The sequence below is a fragment of the Drosophila yakuba genome, chromosome 3L (genome assembly GCF_016746365.2).
Source record: "Drosophila yakuba strain Tai18E2 chromosome 3L, Prin_Dyak_Tai18E2_2.1, whole genome shotgun sequence".
Classification (NCBI taxonomy): Eukaryota; Metazoa; Arthropoda; class Insecta; order Diptera; family Drosophilidae; genus Drosophila; species Drosophila yakuba.
Window position 1 is genome coordinate 14,071,045 of NC_052529.2, and position 12,050 is coordinate 14,083,094.

The 12,050-nt window shown below is 39.3% G+C and overlaps 1 protein-coding gene across 10 annotated transcripts in view; it reads right to left on the minus strand.

The window, feature by feature from the left end:
* The window catches only part of LOC6534046 (whirlin), a 31,608-nt gene extending 21,725 nt beyond the window's left edge, over positions 1–9,883 (minus strand). For 7 of the 10 annotated variants that reach the window (XM_039374562.2, XM_039374561.2, XM_039374558.2 and 4 more), the window contains exon 1: positions 8,291–9,882. The gene's annotated coding sequence lies outside the window, so the exon portion shown is untranslated. Of the gene's footprint in view, positions 1–8,290 lie in introns of all 10 variants that reach the window. The other 3 variants (XM_039374557.2, XM_039374554.2, XM_039374563.2) reach the window with 1 other exon arrangement.
* Between the last annotated feature and the right edge of the window lie 2,167 nt (positions 9,884–12,050).

A 12,050-nucleotide genomic window follows, 5' to 3' on the forward strand; every position in this document is an offset into this window, starting at 1 on the left:
CCCTGCTGCTCTTTCACTCTCTCACTCTTTTCATTTTTTTTTTTTGGTTTTGGTTTTGTTCTGTTCTGTTATTTATTTTTCTTTTTGTTCTTGTTGCTGGCTTGGCTTTGTTAGAGAATAAACGACAAAAACAGCATGCTCCAAACGTATTTACTCATGACCTTGGTAAAGCACAGCCAGGACTCACACACACACTTGCCCCAGAACCGCACTCATTTACACACACACACATAAACATTGACACTGTGCACTTGGAAAAGTGCTCCACTTATTGCCATTAAGTGGTGAAGCTTGGACTTGATCGTCCTTCTGAAAATTCCCAAACCAACTTCCAAACTTCAAAATGCGAAAACTGATGAAGTCCCAAGCGCAGCATTAAAGCTCATAATCAGTGCTCAGCGCGGAAAAGAGTGGTATTACCTCAAGTGCAGGGTATAGCATAAAGTTTGGGATCTCCAAAGCACAGTTTTCATCCCAAAAGCAGGGCAACACATGCTGGACTTTATCGGTATGCTTGCAATCGCTAAAGGAAGAACTAACTGCTAAACGGTGACAAAAAAGCACTCGCACACCAACACTCACGACCACAGTTGCCGCCGTTTGTCGTTGGCGCTTGACACAAGGACATTTTTCATGTACGCGTTGTGACATTTTTCGGAATTTGTTAGTCTGACTCTGGTTTGTGCCAAGCAGCCAGTCGAGAGTGCATAGATACACCGTGGTCTCATACATTGCTCAATTTAGTCAATTTTTTAAAGTAATTTAAGGCGGTTTTTAAACTTATATAAGGAGTTTGTAAATGCAGCAGACGTTCAAATAATTTTTAAATATTTTCAGGACATCATATAGAGTTTTTAGAAAACATTTGTTTATTTTTGAGTGCAAAATTCCACTGTGCCGAGTTCCAATTCTCGTGTTTGTCTACTTCCAACAGCTGGCAGTTTGTTGTAACTGTTTCGCCGTTGTCACTGACACGCCCCCTGCACTTTGCCCCCCTGTCCACCATTGACTTTGGTTTTTGCTGTTGCTGTTGTTTGATTTGAAAATAAGTTTTGTATATTGTTCACTCCAGTTTTTATTGGACTCGAGCCTAGGCGGGTTTCATGTTGCATGCTCTGTCTGTATTTTACACAGAAAACCAAACATATACATATAAAAATATTTAAATGATGTTAACTGCAATATAAGGCTTTACTTGATTTAACAATTACATTTTATTCTTTGTAAGAATGTATATATCTAAAAAAAATATATAGATTAAAAGCGAAGCAGAGACAAATACTTTCGTTTTTTTCCGTGTCGATGTGGAAATGTCTCCTTTTACATCGTCCTTTTTGGTCCGATGCTCAACTGCGCTGGCAATAGTCATTGTTGTAGTTTTTTCTAGTTGTTTGCATTTTTAAAATAATTGCTAAGCACATTTCGATGTTTGAGTATTTGCATACAATGCGTACACACACACAGGCGCAAATGAACAGGAAGAAAAGGAGGCCCCCAAATGTATGCTATGCAAAGGCCTTTATTTCAGCGCAAAACCCGTTTATCGCTCGCCATAAATAATTGATGTTTAATATGCGCCTGGCATTTAACGTTCAGCTTTTCAAGTGCGCTTAATAGTTGCCAGAGGCATATTAAAACATTAACCAAAGCTGCAGAAGTTCGCTTAAGCCCAGGGCATTCATCACCGTTCATCATCATCATCAACGAACTCCTTTTTTGCCTTTCAGTTTTTTCGTTGGCCTTTTTTTCGGCGGTAAATTTGTGGGGAAGTAATTATGATAAATGCAGGATATGCACGAGTGCGGGGGCTGTTTGCCAAAAGCGGCATGTCGAACTTGTAACTGGGTTAATTGCGCGTAAATAAAAGGCAGGTAGCACATGGGGAACATGTGCCTTGCCCATTTCCCATTTCCCACTTCCGTGGAGCTGTCAATAAATCTTGAACAAGATCTCGTGGCAGTTTGATAAGCAAAGCATAAGCAGACTCGAGTTACGTGACTTTGCCTTGTTTACTCTGCGCAGCAAATCACATGAAATCGTGTGCATTTTCTCTTCGTTTCGCAAGCTGAGTTCTTACTAAGTTGGTGATAAGCTGGAATATGCAGCGTGTTGATTGTCAACTTTAGAAAATCTCACGAAAAGTGACTCATTTGTGACACATCGAATTGAGAGGTAAATTTACGAAATACAACCTCAGTTTTCACTTTGTGTGTATTACTGAACATTCATTTGTTTCGAACCGTCATTTAATTACGTTTAAAAGCCATGTTCATCAATTAATAGCAACTAACAAATAATATGAAATGGAAAATCAATATTCTGGCAAACAATGCTATTGATTTTGGTTTTGGGCATCAAGTCAAACATTTTCATTTAAAGGCAAATATATTGATATTAAGTTTCTTATATTGATATAATGTTTCATGCATTAAACAGAACCTCTTAAATAAAATAAACTTTTAAACGGCTCAAGAGCACTACACTTTAAATCTTGAGAAGGCATGTGAAGATTAAACAGCTAAGGTCATTAAATTATGCATTTTAAGCTTGAAGGGAAATCATATCCAATCGCATATTAGTTCCAATACATTCATATGATGATAATTTCAGCACTCCTTTGAAGCATATTGATTGCCCGCAGATGAAAGATAATCCAAGGACCTTGCCAAGATTACGTTTGCTTCTTGTCCCGTGAGTCAAGTACTACAACAACACAATGCAATGTAATACATAATGCAAATGCACTAGTTCATGTATTAATGAGCTTTGTGAATGCTGCGACTTGATTACCTAACGCCCCCGGATATTTGATATTGGATATTTGAACGCCTTGTATGCATGTTGTATGTACAAACAAGATAGAATTCCTCCACCATTAGATACACAATGAAACTCCACTGGAGTTTACTACCTTTTATAGTTCCCGAGATAACATCGCTTATACGGACAACAGACATACGGATAAAACCAGATCGACTTTTCTAGTTCTCTTGATCAAGAACATATATACTTTATAAAGTGGGAAACGCTTTCTTCTACCTGTTACACACTTGATATCAAATTATAATAATTGTAGTTTTACTCAAATATAACAGTCAATTGGCATTGTAATATGAAACTAAATCAATGTGCAACAAATGTTTTTCATCAATAACGGAGCAGTGAAATATGTCATTATATTCCCTATATTTGCTTTACAGCTACTAATTTTTGTGTACAAACATACATGTAAAACATATGAGCCCCGCCTTTTTCAATTAAATTTTCCTTTGCCAGCATGGAGGGTGTGGTTTTCTTGAGATATTCCTCCAACTAAAACGTCACGTAGACGACACGAAGCCAGAAGAAATCTGCCATAATAAGATATGCACAAATGCACATGCATAAGTTAGGGCAGACAGAAAGAAAATGGCCCAAAGAAACCGAAAACGTGGAAAAGGTACAACAAACCAGGCCCGAAAGAAGAACAAACCAAGTTGACTTACATGTCAACTATTGATTTTTTAATTAAATATTAATGAAGCACGAGGAACGGTTACAACAACAGCAATGGCTGCGGCAAAAATGGCACAAAACACGCTCGAAAAAAAAAGAAGGGGAAAAGTTGAACAGGGAAGTGGAACGCCTCAGGTATGCTACAAAAAAAACATGACACACACAAGGAAGGGTACCAGGTGAGTGAAGTAGGGTATACGAAATATACGGGCAAATTACGAATTTTTAATCACACGTCGCGTTTGTTATATAAGCGGGAATATCAGATCCCCGCCAAACCTAAAAAACGTAGGAAAAAGCGAACAGAAATCAAATAAAATAAATATGCAAAGCGTCGTCTCGCTGTCCCTGCCACCCAACGCCCCTCTTTCCGCCCAAATTTCCCTCTTTTGAGTAGGTCGTCTATGCACAGACACGCAACTACACTGAGAGAAACTTTACACATTTATGAATGTTCCTTCTTTGGGCATTCGTTTATACCCACATCAATGGAAATATTACATTTTTTGATTTCTTGCTTTAAAATATATAGACCGCACTAGAACTTTTTCCCGGTGCAGCGGTAAAAAAGTAGGAAATGTGTGGAAATGTAAAAGGCAAATGAAACTAACTGGGGAAGTCAGGATCCGGGGAGTTTGTGTGTGGTGTGTGTGTGCCAACGAGAGACAGGACAACCAGGACAGGCTGGCATTTCCTACAAAACGCCGAGCAGCATTTTGTCCAGTCACGAAAAGTTAGTTCTGGGCAAAACACAAAAGAACACCAGGATATATACACACGTACCGCTGAATGGCTGGAGTTCGGGTTAGCAAGAAGCTCTCGAGTCGACAAAGTCTCAAGTTGAATGAAGAACTCACGCAACTTACACACAAACCGAAAGGTGACTAGGGGCTTGGTTGTGATAAAAACCCAACTAACATATAATATTATGCCCGGCATGAATTCCTGTTTAGGCCTACAATGTACGGAACTGGTGCATTTGAAAATTGATATTTATGACAGGAATAATAGCACATAGCACAGGTGAGGCGATGAAAGTGTGTTGTTAGTGGGTTTAAATTACCATTCATCTTAATTACGAATCAATGTTATTGACAATTACAGCCTTTGACTTGTCATTTCGTTTGTCGTTTCTCGTTTGTCTCTGCATTAAAGTGCTGAAAGCCTTCTTTATTTTGCACATAAATCTCCTATGGAATATTCCACACAATTTGGCCGGCCAAACTGCAGCTCATAAGCCCCTTAATTATTGTGTCAGCTAACTGAAAGTTAATAAACCACCCATTGTCATGAAAATAAAGTCCAAAAATAAACTGCCACACCAAATGGGGCACCAGCCAAAATCAATAATAAATACATAAACAGGTCAAGCCATGCCGCAATGGAGAAAGACAGTAGGGAAGCCATTACCACGTTTGGCTATGGAAAACTCCTCGATATAAGTGTCAAAACTACTAAATTCGAATATAAAACGCTTTTTCTACAAGAGTTTATTAAATTTAAATATATGCTTCTACTGATTTCACAAGGATTATCTGTCTAAAAAGCTATGTTTATTTGAAGTGGATATTGAAAGGCACACACAAGCTATATTATTTACTTCTGCAATTTTGTGAAGCTATTTGAAGAACACTGACTTTATCATAAACGACGCATTTAATAGTAAGCCAAAAAAAGAGAAATTTATTATTCATCACGTTTAAATTCGCAGTTTACAGTTTGGCAATGCCGCAGTGCAATAAATAATACAACGTTTTATCAGAGTCATCATAATCGTTGAGTTGCGTGGGAAAGCCCCAGACCCCGCGCATTTCCACCACAAATAAGGATAATAAGCCAGCAATTAGTGTCACCGATGAAGACTGAAACAGAAACATGGCCCAAAGCCAAAGCGCTCAACACACTTATAGCAATTTTGCCTGGCTTGAAAATAGGGAGAATAACAAAGAAAGAGGTTAACCGAGGCGCTCGTACAGACGCAAATCTATTATCCCACATCCTTTTTACCTCCTACAGCAAAATATGAAAAAAAATGAAAAAAATGAAAAAAAGAAGAAAAGAGGGAACGAAGGAAAAGTTGCAAGGACAAATCGCAATTCCAGTTTTATGAATATTTTTCTATTTGCCTATGGAAAACTGCTGAATGGTCCTTACTTTATCAAGACCGCCTTGCGACTCAATTCAATGGAAGGGTGAGAGGTGAGGGAAACTTTCTTAATACAAGATACTCAAAGGACTTGCACACGGTCACACAGAAGGAGACGGAGTCCGACATTCAATTGCCACCTTACGACTATGGGATTTGCCATTTATAATGTGTGCGTGCGTCTGTGTGTGCGCCAACTCAAACCGAAAGTCTTAAGTGAATTAAGAGGAAAACTTGCAACATTTCTAAGGCGACCCCAATTCACCCACACCAACGCCCCTACCCCGCATGTCCTCCATCAAGGTTAGCCCACTTAATGAGCTCTTGAAGTGCTCAAGCTTGAGTTTGCTAAATACATATCTACGAGCATGAACAAATGAACAAAAAAAGGATTATTTGATATGGCAGCCCCGCCTTCCGTTTAAGGATATCCTTCCGACTGGACACCTGTGTCTTCGCTTGCCACCTTCGACTCCCCCCTCCCCCCTTCATAGGCTCCAAGATTGATTGCTATGCCAGCGAAAACTAAAAGCAGAAGGGCTCGTCCCACATCGAGCCCACGTGGTTTTGCTTTAGTTTGGTTTCGGCCACTTAATGATTGCCAGCCAAAAACTTGTGGATAGTGCGAGGTCAGGAAGGGAGTGAGTTGCGTTCCGGGAATGTCAGAGGATGTCACCCACACCTTGAGTTATACCATAAAACAATTATTGGAATTTCTTTCTCTCACCTTCGCTTTTCGGTGGGTTGGGTTGGGTTTTTCGGCTTATTTTATGATGGGTGTAATTAAAGTTGGTGACTGGGAAGTGGGTCACGTAACTTCAATTCGATGGCGGATATATCAGCATAAAAGCTTTAGGGATCTACAATGTGAGATGCCTTTCGTAAACTAACAGTGATGAACTAGAGAGATATTACAAAATTGATCTAGTTATGTAGACAATTGATTAATTAAAACACCCACCTTGACCCAAAAAAAAGATAGTTCGCCTTATCACTTTCACAAAAGCCATTATTAACGACACAGTGACAACAAAAAATTTCGACTAAGATATTAATAACCTAAAAAACACACTCGTGGTTGACACTTTGGCTGCGGCGAGCACGGGCTGAGGCTGAGTAATAACTATTTAATGAGTTTGTGCCCACAGCTCGGTGTTGGGAAGAAGAAAGTAACTTGGCCGTGAACCAAGTGCCAACTGCCGTCATCGGGAAAACATTCCATCCACATCCACTGACGCCATTTAATTAAAATTTGCACCTAATTAATTGCCGAAAAACGGAAGCGCACAGCCTGACAGGACATTGGGTGTACTAGGCGTATGAGTGATGTTTGCCTATTTACATCAGCTCCCTTTTGATTGGAGCTCAGCGCACTAATTGGAAATGAAAATTTGATTTCTCGCATTTCTGTGGTGGGCACTGCCATTTTGCATTTTGCATGATTGAATTCTACAGCTAAATTTTACCCAATTGCATTAATTATAAGTATTATTATACGTTGGACAGCCGAAAAGTATGTAATAGTTTTGTTTTTTTTTTCAACGATTTTTTTTCGGTTCGCTGCCAACATTTTTGCTCTGCATAATTGATGGCTGAGCTTTTAATTGAAACTGAGTTGTGGTTATTATGAGTCTAACGAAGGGGACGTGTCCGAACGGTACGCGGAAAATTTATGCAAATTAAGATTGCACTGGGGGCGGTTGCAATTAAAGCCAAATTGCTGCGTGAAGAGCGGAGAAAAAGAATAAAAGTTTTGTAATTGAAGAGCGTTTGAAGGGTGCGAGTGGCGAACAGCGCTTGAGATAAAATCGAAAGGAGCGTCCTTGAAGACATGAACGTTTTTTTCCGGCAAGTACTTGCTGGTCGATGGGAAATTTTTAATTATTTGTATAAAAGCGGCGGGACTACGGCTTTTTAACCTATATTTTTCGTTTGAGTATTTAAGTGGAGAAAATTACAGAATTGAGAGAAAGGTGAGAGATATTACAAAAAGTAAAGGTGGTGATCCTCAAGTTTAAGCTAAGTAAACCCAATTCAACTGTTTTACTTTTATAATTAGATTAACACCAAACCAAAAGCCAAAACTGAAGATGGTCTAAGTGTTTTTCCAATTTACCTGCGACTAACTATATATAATATCCTACTGGGATTTTATTTTATTGTATAAAATGTTAGTGTTCACTTAAAAATTAAATAAGTAAAATTGCAGATGTTATCCAGAATTAGCCGTTTGAATTTTGTTTTGGTAAAACGTAAATGTTTTATTATTTAAACAAACTATTTTGCATTCATACTATTTCGTTTATAACCCATATCAAGCGGCCTTGTGTTGTTTCAAATATATGCAAACTTTTAAATAGACAATACACTTTGTAAGCAGATAACACATGTCATTTCCAATAGAAAAACCTCTTATCGAGATATGTGAACACGAATAATAATAATTGAAACAATGTAACTACTGTATTCACTTTATCCTTGTGACAAGTTTTGCAACTTTTTATGTAGCACACTTTTGCGGGCCGAGGCATTCAGACTTATCGCCCATTCAAAACTATAAACACAATGATTTATTATACGAGTATCAAGTCCTTTCACTGCACCTTATTTGTGCCTTATCTGTGTTCACAATTTGGGTTGTATGCTCACCTGTTTGGAATTCTAAGGATACATTAAAACTGCCGTTGCTCGAGCGCGGTGTGTGTGTGTGTGTTGGTGAGTGGCGGCCAGTGGAGCCTGTGTGTGTTGGCCAGTGTTTGCTGTAGGCCCCTATTGAATGGATGGTGACACGACCGGACGCTCGTCCTGTCCGCAACACACAGTTGTCCTGCTGCCAGGCTTCCTGCAGCAGTCAGCTGATGCTGATTGTGACGCTCCTGCTGCTTGTGGCATGCAAAAAGTTTTCCCTTTGAGTTTTCCAGCGCCGTCCGTCCGTCCGTCTCTTTCTTTCTGTCTGTCTGTCACTTTATGCGCTTCCTGCCTCTCGATGCCGCCACGTTGTGGCGAGAGTGAAAGTATTTTTTTTTTTCAATTTTTTTTTAGTTTGCCTCTTTGTTGTATTTTATTGTGGTGAATTTAGGTTGAGGGTGCTACTCTCTCGCTCTAGCTCTCCCTCTCTCGCCAAGCTTTCTCCCACGCTCAGAGAGCTAGGCACATTTTCTGGTTGAGTAAATTGTTGAAATAATATGCTTGATATTCTCCAGTGGCACAGGGACACTTTGTTTGAGGCTCATAGATAATATTAAATGATTTTTTTTTGGTGATTTTTTCGGTTTTATATTTTTCTGGCGGGGTCCAGTTGGAAAGTTTTGGTGTGTTATGTGCTATATAGTTTCTGCTCTCTGTACGCCTATAATCTGAATACTCCGTATCCCGACCGAGCACTCCGAAACCGAATCCGTATACGAATTTCGGACTGGCGACTCCGAAACGACTATCGTACGTGGCGAATTTGACGTTTTGTGTAATTTAACCTTCTGCCCTACTCTTCTCGAATGCGTCATCGGGAATCGCGTAGAGTGGAGTCGAGTCGTATCGAATCGCTTATTTACTTGCTTAATATTTTATTTGGCACCCACACACGCGCACGCACACTTTGTTGCACATGTTTGCATACTTGCTGGCGTTTAATATTTTGGTTTTATTAAGCATACGCCATGTTGTACGACTGGAGCCATCGAACAGCAAGTTGAGAGCCTTGGCCAGAAGCCGTCAAGGTTATTATTTCCTTGGTGTTTGCCTCAAAAAGTAACCCTCATCTGCTACTATTTCTGTTTTTTTTTGTTGTATTTTTTTTTTGCTTATTCTTCTGCAGCCAATTTAATGAAGGGCCCTTCTCTGTGGCTCCATTTCAGCATGTTCGTCGCTGTATCTACATACATGCCCCGTGCATATTGCCAAAAAAATTGTTGAAGGAGGAAAATCGTTTCACACATTACACACAACAACACGGAAGAGGCAGAGTTGCCCTGTCTCTTTCCTTCTTTCGCCTTAGGCTGCCCATAATTGGCGTATTTGCTTAACTGGCATTTCAAAACACTTTTTATTTCGATTCTTTCGGGGTTATTTGGCGGAAGCCTTTTTGCAATTATTTTGTAGCCAAATTTTTTTTTTCCACGAAGCGCGATTTGGGCTGCGATTTTGTAGTTTCTTTCCCTTCGCTCTCTCCTTCTGTATATTGTTTTATTTTTCAGCGGAGCTCCGCGTCTTTACCGTTTGGCTCCACTTCTCCGACTACTTTGAAGGCTTCGCCTCGCAGAGGCCTCGGCCCAAAAGCTTTCCCCGATTTTGTAGGCTTCCGTGCAGCCAAAGAGAGCATCCCAACGAGAGCGGAATCCCCGTCGAGACTGACTGGCGACGTCCTGGCGAGCTTCGTGCTCTCTCCCTCTCTCACGTATGCTGTCCCTACACCTAAATAAAAGACTATTAAAAAAAATAAAAAATAATATTTTGCATATTAATTAAAATTCGTATTATGCTTGAATTAAATATTTTTTTATACAATTCAGATATTTTTACAAATTTTTTTATAAAAACCATTTTTGAATTAGGAAACTAAATATAATAACCATTTAATCTTACTTATTTTATTTTAAATCTTTAATGTTTCCCCCTTTATTGCAGTTAATATTGTTGCTTAAATATTTGAACACTTTATTTATTTTTCTTAGTGCACCTCTCTCTGGCCCTGGGTTCTAGGATTCTCTTGTTGGTCTTGCACTCGAAGTTTGCGTTGTTTGGATTTTGTTATTTTAATGTTCACTGAGCAGTCCCTGAAGAGATGGACGAGGGGAGGGGGTCCCAGGATAAAGGGAATACGAGAGAGGGGGGTGTGTATTCTCAGTCTCATTTCCAGTGTGCTTTTTGAGGATTTCTTTCGTGTAATTGTTTTCGTTACGTTTGTTACGTTTGTTATGGGCACCAAGTCCACATGCACCTAAAATGTAGACGTAATTGTGCACTTTAAAAAATGGTTAATTTTTTAAAGGTCATTGTCCTGTAAAATGTATTTATTTTAAATGAAATGTATATAATAATTAAATCACATAATTTTATTTATTTTTTACAAATACAAAATAATAAACTCTTATTAAATTGTTTAAATAAATTCTATCGATATAACTCTTTATAAAGAAATATAATATTAAATGCTGATAACTTAAGTTATTATATTTCACTTAATTTTTGTAGTGTATTTATGCTGCATATCTACATATGTATTTAGTTTAAAAATGTTCGAAATTGTAATATCAATGCCAAATAAAAATAATTGAAATGAAATGTCTCAAATTACAATTACTCGGCTTAAGATCTTGCAGCTACAATGGCTTAATGCAACATTTTGTTGAAGCTTTCGCCCAATTAAGTGTCTTGGTGTAGCCATAAAACCCATCCAACAAACCCGCGCCCATCAAAAGCCTTCCCAGCTACCCCAACTCCCCCAACTCCCAGCTTTCCCCAAAGAGAGAGGCAACTCACTCAATAGTCCGAAAAGCGAACTAAGGCCCATCCGATGAGAGCCTAAAGAACCAGGTAATGCCTGAACTTGCAGAAAAGCTCTCTCTTTGTCGGAGTCCCTCTCTCTCTATGGCTCTTTTGTTGGGCAACTCTCCCACGCAGGAACTCAACACAGCTGGCGAAGAAACGTCAAAAATGTGTGACAGAAGCCACACGACGAGAAAGAAGCAGAGAAGGACTAGTTTGGCAGGTAGCACAGGTCCCTTATTCTCTCTCTAGGGAGGCTGTGTGTTGGTGAGTGTGCGGCAGAGAGAGTGGGAAACGGGCGAAGGGCACTAGTGTGAGTGAGGGCCCGACACGTTGTTGCATTCTCGCCTGCCTGAGAAAAGCGCTCAAAAGCAGGCAGCTGAAAATAACGGTGCGGTTCCTTGGGCTTGAAGTTTCCAGAGGATTGCAGGAAATAGTAAATTCAAGATCAGTTGAATAGGCATTAAAAAAATCTCGTTACCTTCTAACATTATATTTTATTAAATGCTTTCCAATTTTTAATATTAATTATAAGCCATAACTTATATATTACCATATATAATATTATTATTCCCAAATATCATCCGCTTTTGAGGTATTGGCTTGTTAGGATTGTTAGGGTATTCAAGTCACCTGGCATGAGTCTTCGTTTTAAGTTTCGTGTTCTTCTTTTTGTGTTTGGCTGTTTTTTGTTTGAAGGTTTCACCTGGTGTCGATGGAAATTTACACGTGCTATATGGTGGGTATGTAATATATGGTCGAGGGAATCGTTAAGGAAGAGGGTGTAACCAGCAAGGGGTGGGGGCTATGTGTGTGGCGCGGAGGAATGGAGAAGGCCAAACTAGACTGTCGTCATGATAGCGCCACCCCTAATCCCCCTCTTTCTTCTAGGACTTTCTAATTGAATTTCTTGTTTTGACCTGCA